The sequence below is a fragment of the Sinocyclocheilus rhinocerous genome, unplaced genomic scaffold, assembly GCF_001515625.1.
Source record: "Sinocyclocheilus rhinocerous isolate Xijiao unplaced genomic scaffold, SAMN03320098_v1.1 scaffold4808, whole genome shotgun sequence".
Lineage (NCBI taxonomy): Eukaryota > Metazoa > Chordata > Actinopteri > Cypriniformes > Cyprinidae > Sinocyclocheilus > Sinocyclocheilus rhinocerous.
In genome coordinates, this window is record NW_015665885.1 from 57,378 (window position 1) to 69,832 (window position 12,455).

General features: G+C 35.9%; 1 pseudogene; it reads left to right on the forward strand.

The window, feature by feature from the left end:
• Window positions 1-12,455, forward strand: part of LOC107731614 (ras-specific guanine nucleotide-releasing factor 2-like) — a 37,362-nt pseudogene that overhangs the window by 17,679 nt on the left and 7,228 nt on the right.

Here is a 12,455-nt window from a genome sequence, read left to right on the forward strand (position 1 = left end):
ATGTAGATAAAAATATAAGTATTTTAATTATTTTAAAATAATGATTGTTTTTAATAAATATGTATTCTTTTTAATTAATATTATTTCTTTATTTTAAATTAATCAAAAATAAAAATATGCTCCTGCTCAAAGTGATTCAAGTCACCCTGAATTAAAGGAATCAAAGTGATTTAAATTTCTTAAAGGAATCGTTCACCCTAAAATATTCTCATAATTTAATCACCGTAATGTTGTTCCTACCCCACTTTTTTTTCTTTCTTTCTTTCTTTTTTTTAAATTTACAGTATCTGTAAATTCAATATTCACCTTCATTGAAAAGAGCAGTTCAGACATCTGGGTGAACTATTACTTTAACCGTTTTAAAGCATAAAATAACTTACCTTTAATAAAGTACCTTTCCTCAAAACCACAGCAAGGAGGCACGTTGTCTCTGATAGAATGTACGCTTATCGAGGAGCTGGATGCCAGTGATGAAGACTGTGAGTCTGACTTCAGACACCTTTATTAATACCATTAATCTTAGTAATACCAACATGAAGCTAACTATCAATGAGTTTTGATTCCCTGTCTCCTCAGATAATGCTGCTGGTCAGGGATTCAATCACCTGGAGTTTAAAATAGTGGTCGAGCCTGCTGATGGTCCGTCATTTTCAGTCGTTCTGCTCGCTCCGTCTCGGCAGGAGAAAGCAGCCTGGACCAGCGACATGAGCCAGGTACAATCTGCACAATACATGCAACACGCTTATTCACACTCTTTCACAGTGTGTGCATCTGTAGAACAAACTGCAGACAGCTTTTCGATGAATATCACAAGTCATATGAAACAAAAATGCACAAGAAATAAATAATTTATTCACGTTTAGAAATGCAGAGATTCAGTCAAACCCGAAGAGCAGAAGTTCATGTTTTGTAGCTAGAAAGCAACATGCATGAAATGCACAAGAGTGAGAAGTTTCCATCATATTTGCATTGACATAAATAGTTTCACTGACTTTACGGTAAGGTTTTTGCATAATATTTTTAGCATGAACAGTCTATTATATACTCTGCCCTAGAGATGAAAAGGTATGCAAATTTGGGTTAAAACTGGTAGCTGTTTTGGTCTTTTTGTTTATCTATTTATCTATAATTTTACATGCTTCAGATGAACTCTTTAATTTCATCTTGTAAAAACAGTTTGAATAGGAAAAATAAGGCCTAATATTATATGCTTCCAGTATGAGCCTAATCAGACAAATGCTGATCATTCAAAATGCTAATATTAGCTGATAATGATTGTTTACTGATATATTGTGCACTCCTAGTTTGTTCATTTTGATGACTCTTATTGCAGTTGCTACAGTGTGAGAGTGAAGTCACTGCATTCTGTTTTTCTTTTCTCCATTTTTATGCCATTTAGTGCATTGACAACATTCGCTGCAATGGCTTTCAACTTAATTTATTTCATTTCTAATTTTCTTAATTTGTATTTAAATTCAGATTTATTTATTAATACAAATACATATATATACATATATTTGTTATAAAAAGCATATTTTATTTTATAATAAACATGTATGTATTTAACATAAATATGCTTCATTTTAAATTAATATTTTTTTACATTTATAAACACACACACACACATATATATGATAAAAATAAACACATTTTAATTAGTTAAAATTGTATTTTTTATTTTAATTATTTAAAATATAGACATTTTAACATTTTTATTTAAATACAGTATAAATATTTATTTTAAATTAGTAATATTTTTTATTTAAAAATGTGATGAATATAAAAGCAAATGTTGATTAAAAATATAAATAATATTTTATTTGTTTAAAAATAAAAATCTATTTATTTAAAATACACATTTAAAAAAAAAAAAATTTACTTTTCTTTTTTCAGTTAGCTGCCAAGACATCATTTCTAATTTTCATTCAAATTTAAGATTTTTATCTAATATTTACATTTTATTTCATTTCAGCATAATTCCAATTAACAACAACAAAAAAAACTTTTCCTAATAGTTTGTTTTAATTTGAGTTTACAGTAACAACACAGAATTAGCATAGATTAATTAAACAAAAATAGTTAATAGTTTAATAATTTGCTCATTCATATCTGCAGGTCTGACGCCCGACTGCACAAAGACGATGTGGACATCTGCTTCAGTAAGACGCTGAACTCCTGCAAGGTGCCACAGATCCGTTACGCCAGCGTAGAGAGACTCCTGGAACGACTGACCGACCTGCGCTTCCTGTCCAGCGACTTCCTCAACACCTTCCTCCACACCTACCGCATCTTCACCACCGCTGCTGTCGTCATGGACAAACTCTCCGACATCTACAAGAAACCCTTCACGTCTATACCTGTCAGGTTAGAGTACCACACACTCTAGCCGTTTTTTTGGATTTTTTTTTCCTCCAGTGCAAAGGAAATGCAAAAATGATTTATTTGATCGTTGTTTTTCTTCTAATTGTTTTGTTTGACTGTCACACATTCAAAACATGTCTGAATGCCAGTCATCATTGGGATGATTGTGATACCCTTAATTTGAAGCTCATTTTGAGTATGTAAACTGCCAGGTTTGGAATCACTATGATTTTTTTTACTCAGCAAGGATGTATTAAACTGATCAAAAATGACAGATATTTATAATGTTTTCTAATAATAATAATGATCAAATAATTCTAATTTTTATTTCAAACTGGAGTAATGCCTGCTGAAAATAAAGCAAACTGATAAAAAATTGCAGGTATTTGTAATGTTTTCTGCTACTAATAATAATAATTATCAAATAATTAAAATTTTATTTCAAACTGGAGTAATGGCTGCTGGAAATAGAGCAGAAAATAATTAAAAAACAAAATATATCTTATGTTTTAACTGTTCTCTATCTTAATATAATTTACAAAAAAATATTATTAATATTTATTATTATTATTATTAAATATTATTTTAAGAATCTTTTTTGGAAAATGTAAAGTCTTACTGACCACAAATTATTGAATGGTTATTAATAAATGGAATATTAGGTGTGCGAGTAAGAATCATTTTTGATATTCGATTCATCTTTTAATTATTTCTTTGATTAATCAGTTTTCAATTGGATGCAAATACAAATTAGCTTTTCTGCATTTGACAGAAAAACCATGTTATTCAATGATATGTCAAATTCAAACATGCAAACTGAAGGCATTAAAATAAAAAAAGCAAATATAATCCTCCAGCATATGTGCAAGAAAGGTTTAAAATACAGTATAAACGTTGTTATGTAAAAAGCAAATAAAACCCTTTTCTTTCATTATGGATTTTTATTGATCAGTATAATACACAAAACCATCATTACTTTAGCTGCACACAAATGTTATACTTCGGATCCATCTGCGTGAATACAGACCACAGAACTTTCTCTGTTCCCACAATCCTCCTGTTCCTCCCTCGCTGTCACTCGAAGGGTTCAGTATCATTCGTCCGACCGTTTGTCCATCACCTCCATCTGTCCAGACTACAGCCTGAAGATCACAAGGCTTGCGCTGGACCAGTCCAAGTAACTCATCACCCGTCTCTCCCTGTGTGCGTCTCTTTTTGTTTTTCATGGGGACTTTTTCCCTCGTGTCCTTTGTGAACTTTATTTTCCCTCATGTCCATTCTTATTATCAGTTAATCAGGTTTGTTGTCATAATTTAGTTTTTCATGATAATTTTCCACCCTCTTTCTGAGTTATACAGGTTATATTTGCTACTGTACCTTAAAGACTTATATACAGTCATGTGAAAAAGAAAGGACGCTCTATTGAATTCCCTTCCCTTCCCAGATTGATAGCAGCAACAATTGCTTCTCTAAGATCATTGCTGATGTCTTTCCTCTTTGGCATTGTGTTAACACACACCTGAAGGCTGCCAAAACGTCTGCTTTTATAGAGCTGCTCACACTTGCGGGTGATCAGTTAATCAAAGCCATTTGATTAGCAGTGCCTATAATAATGACACGTTGTGATATGTCATATGTTGTCGTTTTATTTTCCAAATATTAAGACCTGCCATGGACCAGATGATTTTTTATTATGTCCTGATACAGAAAAACCAAGGAGTGTCCTTTCTTTTTCACACGACTGTATGTAAATGAACTGTTACGATCGATAGATAGACAGACAGATAAGATAATAGACAGATCTGGTTGTGCACTGCATTTATTTACTTGTTTCCATCTTACGCTGATGGCTCAGGTCCCTCGAGCTTTTCTTCGCCACCAACCAAGGCACCTGGAGTGGAGAGCACCTGAACAACAAATCCCCACGGCTCTCTCGCAAGTTCTCCTCTCCTCCGCCCGTCTCCATCCCCTCGCGCACCTCTTCCCCCATCCACTCGCGGAAGCTGTCCCTCAGCTCTCCTGTGAGCTCCAAGGGTGGCGCGTTGGACCTGTCGACGGCCACTTTCTCTGCGGCCAGCAGCCCGACGTCTCCCTACAACCCCTTCATCACCTCCCCTCCACCCACCTGCACCAAGGCCCCTCTGGACCTCAGCCGGGGCCCCAGCTCCCCAGAGCTCAGCCCCTCCACCCCAGAGGAGGGCGGGGAGCTGCCTCGTATAGACGTCTTCTGTGGGAAGCTGCGACGGAGTATTCGACGAGGTGAGTGTTGTGGGTCCGCTAACGTTCAGCTGCAAATTCACTCCATACTGCATGGATAGAAAATCAGATATGTGACCCTGGACCACAAAATCAGTCTTAAGTCGCTGGGGTATATTTGTAGCAATAGTCAAAAATACATTGTATGGGTCAAAATTATCGATTTTTCTTTTATGCCAAAAATCGTTAGGATATCAAGTATAGATCATGTTCCATGAAGATATTTTGTAAATTTCTCACCATAAATATGTTAAAGCTTAATTTTTGATTAGTAATATGCATTGCTAAGGAATTAATTTGGACAACTGTAAAGGCAATTTTCTCAATATTTTGATTGTTTTGCACCCTCAGATTCCAGATTTTCAAATAGTTGTATCTCGGCCAAATATCATCCTATACTAAAAACCCATACATCAATGGAAAGCTTATTTATTCAGAAAAATAATTATTTCGAAAAATTGACCCTTATGACTGGTTTCGTGCTCCAGGGTCACATATATGGATAGACAAGACAGACAGAAAGTTAGAGAGATACACCATATGGACAAAAGTATTGAGACACCTGACCATTTAATGACATCGCATTCTAAAAACACAGACGTTAATATGGAGTTAGTCCCCGCTTTGCAGCAGTAACAGCTTCCACTCTTCAGCGAAGGCTTTCCACAAGATTTTGGAGTGTTTCTGTGGGAATTTTTGTCCATTCATCCAGTAGAGCATTTGTGAGGTCAGGCACTGATGTTGGACAAGAGAACCTGGCTCACAATCTCTGTTCCAGTTCATCTCAAAGGTGTTTGATGTGGTTAAAGTCATGCCTCTGTATGGGCCAGTCAAGTTCTTCCACATCAAACTCATCCAACCATGTCTTTATGGACCTTGCTTTGTGCACTGGGGCACAGTCATGCTGGAATAGAAAAGGGCATTTTCCAAACTGTTCCCACAAAGTTGGAAGCAAAACATTGTCCAAAATGTCTTGGTATGCTGCTCATTAAGATTTCCCTTCACTGGAAATAAAAAACACCCCATACCATTATTCCTCCTCCCCCAAACTTGACAGTTGGCACAGTGCATTCAGGCAGGAAATGTTCTCCTGGCATCCGCCAAACCCAGACTTGCCCATCACACTGCTGATCTGAATATCATGAACTGACTTATTGCAAATGTGACAAAGGTGAATTCACTGTGCTCCTCAGAATGACCCATTTTTTCACAAGTGTTTGAAAAAGCGGACTGCATGGCTAGATGCTTGATTTTATACACCTGTGGCAATGGGTCAGATTGAAACACCTGAATTCAATTATTAAGAGGCGTATTCCAATATTTTTTGTCCATATAGTGAAGATAGATGCATGACTGATGTTGTCTGATGTTCCTGACAGCTGTACTGGAGTCAGTATCACTGGATAAGTTCATTCCTGAGATGCCCACGTCCAGTGATTCTGGAGACATGTCTCCATGCCATTCACCGTCCACCCCGCGACACCTCCGCTACCGACCACCTACAGGTACTGCTTTCTCAATCTTATATTTTCATTGATAGTTTTAGCACACTGTAAGCATTAGGTTATGAAATATACATATTGTACACTTCAGTAGCATTTTGTTTTCCCCTTAAGTTCATGTGTTAGTTGAGGTTTCTTAAACCGAAAACATAATTTAGTTTTAGATTTTTAAACCAAAATGTAATGGGACGTTTTTATACTATACCTTTAAAACATTTACTCTAACAGTCAAAGTTTGAACACAATTGAATTAATGTTTTTTATTTGAATTACATTTTTATTTCATTCATTCATTTTTGTAAATGGATTAGTTGGACTGGATAGTGCAGGAAAGGCATAAATCAAAGTCCAGCCAGTTAACTTCTTTAGTACTGTTTAAAAAGCATCCCAATATGCACCTCATGAAGTTGGATTAATTACAATAAACAGTCTGCGTGGATTGGGAAAAGGCATTTGAGAATGTTTACATAGAACATTCCCAGCTGACAAAAATATGTTCTAAAAATGTTTTGCTGTAAAGTTTTTAAAAAATGTTTTAAAATGCTTTTTTTTCTCTTGTATATACATATGTTAAAGGAACATTCCATTTTATCATTTTGCACACATTATGGAAACGTTACTTTACCTCACGTTACCTCAACATTCTGAGATGTAACATTTAAAAAAAAATGTTAGACAAACGTCCAACAGAAGAAAAATGTTCCATGAAGGATGTATAAATAATGCTTTTGAAGTGACGTGACATGTGGCCAAGTATGGTTACCCATATTAGGAATTAGTGCTCTGCATTTAACCCATCCTAAGTGCACACACACAGCGAACACACACCCGGAGCAGTGGGCAGCCATTTATGCTGCGGCACCCGGGGAGCAGTTGGGGGTTCGGTGCCTTGCTCAAGGGCACCTCAGTCGTGGTATTAAAGGTGGAAGAGAGCACTGTACATTCACTCCCCCCACCTACAATCCCTACCGGACCTGAGACTCGAACTCGCAACCTTTGGGTTACGAGTCCAACTCTCTAACCATTAGGCCACGACTTCCCCTTGTGCTAATGTTTTGAGAACATTTGAAAAAACATTCTATTAATGTTACTGGAAGAACGCTTGCCAGAATGTTTGCCAAAGTTTAGAGAACGTTCCCAGGTCGGCTGGATTCATCTCATATTTCAAAACAAGAAAATCTAATTTTTCATGATATGGTGACTTGTTTTCTCTCATCGTGTCCTCATAGGTCAGTCTCCCGATGGCTCCCGCTGTGCCGTGTCCCCTGCGTCCGCCTTCGCTATCGCCACCGCCGCAGCTGGACACAGCAGCCTGCAAGGTTAGATGACACTGATGGGGTCGGACAGCTGCCCTGGCTGCTGAAACACATCTCCCATCGGGTCTTTGAGGAGTCGTGACACGGCTCTGGGGAAGCGTTCACGTCCTCATCTAACAGAATTCTCCTACTGTCTCTCATTCAGGATTTACCAACCCTGAGAAATCGTACGATAAGGAGTTCCTCATCCGCAGGGCCGCCACCAACAGGGTGCTCAACGTCCTGCGCCACTGGGTTTCCAAACACTCGCAGGTTTGTTGACTTGAAGCATTTCCAGCCTGTCATTTTGTTCCCAATGCCCTGCCCTTGAGTGATTTATCAGTCATAATAGAGACGCATCTTGCAAGGAGGATATAATGCCTTAAAGGTGACCTATTATGCCCCTTTTTACAAGATGTAAAATAAGTCTCTGATGTCCCCAGAGTGTGTATGTGAAGTTTTAGCTCAAAATACCCCACAGATAATTTTTTATAGCTTGTTGAAATCGCCACTTTCGATAAAAATAACGACATGCTGGTCTCATGGTGCCTTCGCGTACTATTATATTATGAGCTTGACAAATTCAAGCGGTCAACTTCACATTGCTTTCATATGCATTTTTTATGCAACTACCACATTCCTATTTACAATCATTCTGGTAGCACGTGAAAACAGCATCAGTGAAAACAGGCAGAGACAATGGTAGCTTTAGCAACATTAGCTTTACAGAGAGCCAAGAAGCTCTTTCAGAAAACAAAATATGATGCGTGATGCTTACTTTGTCTTTGTTCGCGCACGAAGCGTTGGTATCGATCCCTCTTTCAGAAGCAACCTTTGCACAACTCCAGCACTGAACTGACCCTCGTTTGTGAGGCAGTCCGGTGTTAAATGATTAGCACAAACATATAGGACTTTTCTGTTTTTTTTCCCCCCCGAGACATTTCCTTGGAAAATGAAGTTGAACCACCGTGTCCTCAGCAGTCTATGGAAATCTGGAACCACTCGTTTGGAGAGACCGTTTATGATTTATTGGGATTATAAAAAAACGAGTGGGTGGATTTTTACCATTATAGGCTGGTTGTTTTCACACACTGCGGCCACACAACTGTATTCAAACACCTTATAAAAGTGATTTTTGCATAATAGGTCACCTTTAAGTCAAGACACAAGAGGTAAACGGGGTTAAAATGTTAACTAATAGATATCAAAATACTTCCCCAGTTGATTAATCAATTATTTTGTATTACAGGTTTTCTTAAATGTTATGTTTAAATATGCAAATGATGCGTTATCTAATTAAATATGCACTTATTTGCATACATTTCCAGAACATAGATCTAAACATTGGATAAAGTCAGGTTTAAAATTCTTGATTCATTTTGTTGATATATTAAAGGTTTTTACAGAAGGGATTTTGGATTTCTCAACAGCCATATAAATCAGCCAAATGATATATGAACAAACCCTACAGTAAAATCTTCAGAATATAGATATGAATAAAACTGTAATGTTTGGTATATGTAAATGCTGCTGAAATGGAGAAAAAAAACTAATAAAATAAACATTTAAATGTGTATTTTGGATGTTTTAGTCCGAAGGAAACTTGTCTTTGCCACAGAATAAAAAAGTAAATTAATTGTGATTTTATTTTTTTATTATCTCACAATTATTACAGTTTTTCTCACAATTTTGAAAACTGTTAATTGCGCAATATAAAGAAAAAAAGTCAGAATTGTGAGATGTAAACTTGCAATTTCAAGAAAAAAAGGACACAATCATGAGATAAAAAGTCACAATTACCATTTTATTTTTTTATACCATGGTTGTAAACAAGACATGCAATAGAAGCAAAATAGCCCAAAATCTCAAAATTGACCAGTACTCGAAAAACAATAGCTTTGCCTTTATTGTCTTGCCTTCAAAAAAAAAAATTGGTTATTTTTTACTTTTCTTGTCTTCGCCACAGAATAAAAAAGTAAATTAATTGTGATTTTATTTTTTTATTATCTCACAATTATTACAGTTTTTCTCACAATTTTGAAAACTGTTAATTGCGCAATATAAAGAAAAGGCTGAATTGTGAGATTAAATTGCAATAAATAATAAATAAACAGAATTGTGTGAAAAATAGTCAGAATTGTGAGATGTAAACTTGCAATTTCAAGAAAAAAAGGACACAATCATGAGATAAAAAGTCACAATTACCATTTTATTTTTTTATACCATGGTTGTAAACAAGACATGCAATAGAAGCAAAATAGCCCAAAATCTCAAAATTGACCAGTACTCGAAAAACAATAGCTTTGCCTTTATTGTCTTGCCTTCAAAAAAAAAATTTGGTTATTTTTTACTTTTTCTCTAAATATATTCCTCCATTTACTCTAAATCTTTCTGTCTTCAGTTGTTCTCAACTGGTTTTGTATCAGGAGAGTATTGATTAGTGACCCAACATAGTACCAAAATTGTTTATTGTACTAAAGCAGACAAAACATCCTTAAACTCAAACAGTTGATTTACACTGCTATTCCACTTATGCATGATTATATGATTTATTAGCTGCATTTTTTTATTTGCATTTAGTATGTGACCCTATCAGGACACACCTGCGGCCCACCAGTTTCAAACAGCTGCTGTGACGTGTCTCACACCTCACGAACGTAGCCTTTGTCAGACCTGCTTTGCACTTCAGTCTTTCATTGTGTGCAGTAGTGACAGCGCTGAAATGTCAGCGGACCCCCGAGGGCCCCACGCTGTTAACTCCGGAACAGAGCAGCATATCACACAGCTACATGCATCCAGTCAAATCTGTTCCATCTTTAGTGTGCAGAGCATTTGCAGGAGCTGGTGGTTAATTTATTGTAGTACGTACCATACTTTTTAGTAAGCAGTCATTTAGCGGAAGCTTTTATCTAGTGATCGACCAATATGAGTATTTCAATGGCTGATACTCTCTTGATTATTTTTTTCAAGATCCTTTAGAACTATATTTAAATTGTTATATATTAAAATGATATATAAAAGCACTATATAAATAAAATTCTCTAATATGGAATATAAAAATGTATTTAAATCAACTATCGTTCAAAAGTTTGGTGTCAGTAAGATTTTTTATTTTATTTTAATTTAATTAATACTTTTATTCATCAAGGATGCATACGATTGGTCAAAAGTGACAGTAAAGACATTTGTAATATTAAAAATAAAATTTTAAATAGTTTAAATACTACTTTAAATAAATGCTGTTCATCTGAACTTATTCAAAGAATCCTGAAAAAAATTTTTTATCACGGTTTCTATACAAAAATATGAAGCAGCACAACTGTATTCAACATTGATAAGAATTTTTCTTGAGCAGCAAATCAGCATATTAGAATGATTTCTGAAGATCATGTGACACTGAAGACTGGAGTAATGATGCTGAAAATTCAGCTTTGATCACAGGAATAAATTACATTTTAAAATAGAATAAAATAGAAAATAGTTATTTGAAATTGTAATAATATTTCACAATATTACTGCTTTTACTGTATATTTGATAAAATAAATGCAGGCTTGGTGAGCAGAAAAGACTACTTTCAAAAACATTTAAAAAAAAATCTTACTGGCCCCAAACTTCTGAACAGCAGTTACATTAAATTAATGTAATTTAAACACCATTTTTGGTGTTTACTCACTCAGAGAGGACTAAAAAACATTGACCGATGTTCATGTCCGTTCTTCTGCAGTAATGCTTGGATTGGGTCATGTTTACAAACATGGAGCGCATAAATTACAGGAACATCCTCCCTGAAACATTGTGCTTGTCTTTGTAGGACTTTGAGATGAACGCAGAGCTGACGACGGCTGTGATCGCTCTGCTGGAGGAGGTGCTGCGAGATCCAGATCTTCTGCCGCAGGAGGAAGGCCACAGCTAATATACTGAGGTAACACACCATCAATCTGAAATCAGACTGCATTTGTGTGCTTCAGTTGCACAGGTGATAAATCTTTACAAATCTGGGAGAATTAGTTTGATGTCTCACTGAAAGGTGAGATAGATCACCTACAATGTGTTATCGTCTACTCACCCTTGTATTAGTTAAAACGCCTCCTCTAGCATTCAAAAGTTTGAGTTTGGTACAATACAGTAAAAACAGTAATACGGTGCAATATTATTGCAATTTCAAATAACTATTTTCTATGTGAATATTGTTACGCATTGGTTGCAATAAGGAATCACACCATGAAGGAATATACTCTGGAACAGACCTTAATGATAAATACTTGTAGACCATAGAGAAACACAACCAAACTAAGCGTAAACTAAGATGGACAGAGACTAATGCCGAGTTCACACTGCACGATTTTCAAAGTCGTCGGGTCATCGCCGATGTAGTTTTCAGTCAGAAAGCATTGCACACAGCGTGATTGTGAATCGCCGACAGCTCCAGATATTTAGCATGCCAAATATTTTGCGGGCGTCGGCGACGTGTCGGCGATTCCCTCAGATCGCGTCTTTGATAATTCACACTGCGTGATTGTCACTCGCGTGAACGAGCACCGATTTGGCATTTGTCGACGATTTCGCAAAACCTGTCGGTGAGTGAAAAATCGGGCTAAAATCGTGCAGTGTGAACTCGGCATAATGGAGAACTCAGGGTTTAAATGCATGGATGAAACAAGGGGACTAATGAGATAATTAGTTAACACCAGGTGAACGGAATGACTCATGAAAACAATCAGAAGGAACCAACAAAACTAGGTCAAATGATAAAGCAGACAGACAGACAAAACATAGGTTATTTCATGTATTCTAAAATGCAATTTATTTCTGTGATCAAAGCTGAATTTTCAGCATCATTACTCCAGTCTTCAGTGTCACATGATCCTTCAGAAATCTTTTGAATATGCTGATTTAATTATTATCAATGTTGAGAACAGTTACTATTTTAGTGAAAACCATGATACATTTTTTCAGTATTATTTAATTAATAGAAAGTTGAAAAGAACAGCATTTATTTGAAATAGAATCTTTATAAATGTCTTTACTGTCACTTTTGAT